At 46.6% G+C, this 4,659-nt stretch overlaps 1 long non-coding RNA gene across 1 annotated transcript; it reads right to left on the bottom strand.

Moving 5' to 3' along the window:
• Positions 1-2,800: 2,800 nt before the first annotated feature.
• LOC308479618 lies at positions 2,801-3,346 on the bottom strand. The gene is made up of 2 exons (XR_013987761.1): positions 3,282-3,346; positions 2,801-3,135 (listed from the first exon to the last, which is right to left on the bottom strand). It is a non-coding gene; the product is annotated as an uncharacterized lncRNA (long non-coding RNA).
• Between the last annotated feature and the right edge of the window lie 1,313 nt (positions 3,347-4,659).

Raw genomic sequence — 4,659 nt, 5'->3', positions numbered from 1 at the left:
GTTATAAGGAAAAGTCCTGTGGCTGATGGAATACATGGAATTGGCGGAAATGACTGGCAGAATCCGTGACCAGGGAGAAGAGTCGGTGGAAGAAGATTGGAAGAAATTCAAAGACTATTTACAGAAATATTGTAAAATTAATGAATGTTAGAATGATGTTGGATTGAAGTTAAGGGGTTTCTAGCTGTACAGGCTAAAAGAATATGGAAAAATTGGCTTTAATATGTAAAATCTAAAATTTAAAGTTATATTATATCAAGATTAAAGATTAGGATTAAAAAGGAGGGAAAGGAATTGTTGGATTAACATATTTAATTAGAATACAAAAGAGGGAGGTAAGAGGAGGTCCGGGAAACAAGTAAATGTAAAAGAAGTGAGGAAAAGATGAAATTGTTTTTAATTGTTTTTTTCCTTTTTTCCTTTGTATTTTTTCTTTTTATTGTTAATTTTTTTTCATTAATGCGGTTTTTTTTCTTGTGAAATTTTAATAAATATATATTTTTTTTTAAAAAAGGAAAAGTCCTGTGGCTCCTACACGTTTAACAGACAGGCGGCTCGTTTTAAGGGATGAAACATATTTTTTTTTGGAAATTTATTCAGTGAGGGGTCTTAAATATAATCTTTTGGGGGGGAGGGGTCCGGGAAATTTATAAGTCTGCTATTATTTTTGCAATCAGACAAATTTATCCCTGCCTCGCGCACCTGTTAAAGGCACAGACCTTCAGCGTCCTTTAAAAAACAAAAACAAAACCCCGGGTTGGCAACCACCAGTTTTTACCTGACCGTTTTGGTTTGAAGCCAGACCTATTGAAATCGATGGGACTCAACTGCGGCATGCCTAATTAAATCCCATTTATTTTCATGATGGGACAAAATGCAGCTTCTAGGTGCAGGGGGTTCGCTTCGATATCCTGGCTCATTCACAAACTGTCACAACTTTGGTGGTCTGAACAAGGCACCAGTTGCCATGTTCAGATGTAATGACAAACTGTCATTTGCTCCTATCTGCAAATGGAAATTTTAAACCCCATCTTGCCGCGTGCAAAGGGGAGGACAGTGCAAAAGCATATAATCACACCATGTTTATTGCTGTGTCTGAACAGGTCTGCCACTGGTGCAAGGCCAGCTAGTAATTTCATGGCGGAGGTGAGATTTGAACCCAGAACTTCCCGATTGTAGCTTGGCCTCTTAGTCCCCCAAGCTAGATCAATGCAAATGATGGTCCCCTTTCCCACATTCAAGTAAAAATGTTTTTAAATGGCAGTATGGTGCATGCTAAGGTTGGAGTTGGGCCAAAAGGGAGAGGAGGAAGGTTAGTTATAAATGCCCTGTTGAAAGCAAACATATTCACAAGATGGTGCTGTTACTCCATCTGTGAATTAGCATTTTGTGCCCTGGAAAGCTAGCAAAGGGATCGCTTGTTTTCGTTTGCAATTGAAAATCACTTTCAACACACCCTTAAGAGTGCCACAGAGAACTGCCATTTAACACAGTGAGAATAGCTTTCATGTTTATAATTTTGCTCCTCTTCACAACTAATTCTTTTATTTGCCGAAAAAGCCTCACATTATAATTACCATATTTTTCCGTGTATAACATACCCCCGTGTATAAGACGCCCCCTATTTTGGGGGACTCAAAATTAAGAAAATGCACTATGCACTATCCGTGTATAAGATGACCCCTTATTTTAAATTAAACTTCAGAAATTTAGGAAAAAATATAGTCTTATACACGGAAAAATACGGTAAGTGGATTCAAATGCTCACGTATTTATTTTAGGGTTGCCATACTTCTGGATTTCCCTGGACGTGCCCAGGATTCCAAAGGTGAAATCACCAGCTGGGCGGGTTTTTTAAATTTTGAAAAAAATAATCCTCCCCCCCCCCCTTTTGCACGTGCTCAGGGAGTGGTCGAGCAGTCGGTCAGTCTGGCGGGCGGCTGGCTGAATGCAGACAGCATCTCCCCCTCCCCAAGTTAAGAGCCGTGTCAGGCCTCCCTCCTCCTCCTCCTCCTCCTCCTCCTCCTCCTCCCCTCAGTGGCCCCCAGGCCTGGCCACAGCCACTCCCCCCGCCCGCCCGCTGCCTCTGCTCTTATTTGCTCTCTCGAATATGGCAACCCTATGAAACTTTCGAACAAAACCCCATGCACATGAGAGGCATGGAGGTGGCAAAGGGCAAGAGTGCTTGCCTATCTCTCTCCCGCCATTGTCTACTGATACCGGAAAAGCAGTGTTGCCTAGTGGCAAGAGCTAGGGGCATCCGATGTGACAAGCTGCCTCATATGGAGCAAGTTATCTCTCATTGGCCAGGCATCCGGTTGCATGCAACTTTGCAATGCCTAAGCAGCTGGAGAAGTTCCAGCTTCTCCCTTTGGCTTCCGTCTAGAGCAGGAGTCAGCAAACTTTTTCAGCAGGGGGCCGGTCCACTGTCTCTCAGACCTTGTGGGGGGCCAGACTATATTTTTCTGGGGGGAAATGAACGAATTCTGATGCCCCACAAATAACCCAGAGATGCATTTTAAATAAAAGGACACATTCTACTCATGTAAAAAAATGCTGATTCCCTGACCATCCACAGGCCGAATTTAGAGGGCGATTGGGTCAGATCTGGCCCCCAGGCCTTAGTTTACCTACCCATGATCTAGAGTTGCCCCTTTCTCTCTTCTCCTGACATGTCGAAAGAAAGCTCAGAACTGTTCTTGGCATGCCGGTAAGTGCATCAGATGGAAGAGGGCAGATAAAATTGGCACCCCTTGGCCATTCTCTGCCCACTCAAACACAGTTCAAACACATTCAAAGGTTTTAATAAAAAGTAATCTTTATTAAATAGTTTTCCAGATGAAATACATTGTTTCCGAGAGATTTGCATGGGGAAGTCTTTTCGATTCCTCAATAATAAGGGGCAGTGGGGTGAGGGAGGCCAGGGCAACATCCACACCATTTCATGTGCTATGAAGCCGCTTTAAACACTCATGGCTTCTTCCCCCAAAGAATCTGGGAGCTATAGTTTGAAAAGGGTGCAGAGAGTTGTTAGGAGACCCCCTGTTCCCCTCCAAGAGCTACAATTCCCAGAGTTCCCTGGCAAAAAGGGAACTCTACCAATACCCCTACCCCTGACGCTAAGCCTAACTCTAACTCTAACCCTAACCCTAACGCTAACCCTTAACCATTAACTAGAGCTACAATTCCCAGAGTTCCCTGGCAAGAAGGGAACCCCAATCCTTCTCCCTAACCAGAGCTACAATTCCCAGAGTTCCCTGAAAAGAACCCTAATCCTACACATTAACCCTTAACCAGAGCTACATTTCCCAAAGTTCCCTGACAAGAAGGGAACCCTACCCCTACCCCTACCCCTACCCCTACCCCTACCCCTACCCCATAACTCTTAACTAGAGCTACAATTCCCAGAGTTCCTGACAAGAAGGGAACCCTAACCCTACCCTTACCCTTACCCTTACCCCTACCCCTACCCCTACCCCTACCCCTACCCCTACCCCTACCCCTACCCCATAACTCTTAACTAGAGCTACAATTCCCAGAGTTCCTGACAAGAAGGGAACCCTAACCCTACCCTTACCCTTACCCCTACCCCTACCCCTACCCCTACCCCTACCCCTACCCCTACCCTTACCCTTACCCTTACCCCTACCCCTACCCCTACCCCTACCCCTACCCCTACCCCTATCCCTACCCCTACCCCTACCCTAAGCCTAAGCCTAAGCCTAAGCCTAAGCCTAAGCCTAAGCCTAAGCCTAAGCCTAACCCTAACCCTAACCCTAACCCTAACCCTAACCCTAACCCGCCTAACAACTCTCTGTCCCCTTAACCACATACAGTTCCCAGAATCCCTGAGGGGAAGCCATTCCGGTTCAAAGCGTCTTCATAGTACTGCCAATGGACGGTGTGCCTAATGTGGCCTAATGTTTCCTCCCTCATTTTCTTCTTTCTCCGCACTGCCCCATCACTTGCAATGCAGCAGATGTCCGCCTGCAGTCTCCCTTCAAAGCTCCTTGTCTCAGGTACGGCCACGGCCTTGTCCATTGCTCACTGCCAGTACTTCGCATTCATTTCTCCAATGTAAATAGGGACGTCCTGCGGTTCTCTTCATGACTTTGGACTTGGGGAAAACCTCAGCGGCTCCGGACATCCCTGTAAGGCAAAGGCAAACAGGTGAGTGGGATGGCCCCCATCCAACAGCGTCCCCCCCAGACTCCTCCTCTGTTTGGCTGCCTGTTAACAAACAAGGCTTCCAAACCACTTTGCATCCATCTCAGCCAGCGTAGCCTCATGGCATCCACTAGCCTGAATGCAAACTCTTCCAACAACCACCCACCAGCTGCAGCCTCGCCAGGTCCATTGCCAGACATCAACCAGCTTCAGAGCTGAATATCCGTCGCCTTCAGGTAGTGATCCCACCAGCAAGTAAGCTTTGTACTTGTCTTCTCCTTGCTCCACAGCATCCGAGCACCGGGCAATTGCCTCCTTCCGCTTGTCAGCTTGCTGCCACGGGGCAGGAGACCACCAGGGCTGAGTGCCACTGAGCTGCCCATTTCTCTCTGGGGAGGGCAACTGCCGAGGCTTGCGCCTTGGCCCACATTTATACCTGCTCAGCTGCCAAATGTTTTTGTGTAACATCACAGTCAACCCACAGACAATGGC

This window comes from Podarcis pityusensis (genome assembly GCF_964106645.2).
Source record: "Podarcis pityusensis genome assembly, chromosome: 6".
NCBI lineage: Eukaryota > Metazoa > Chordata > Lepidosauria > Squamata > Lacertidae > Podarcis > Podarcis pityusensis.
The sequence above is the reverse complement of the archived record's forward strand: the minus strand, read 5'-3'. Positions and strand labels throughout refer to the sequence as shown.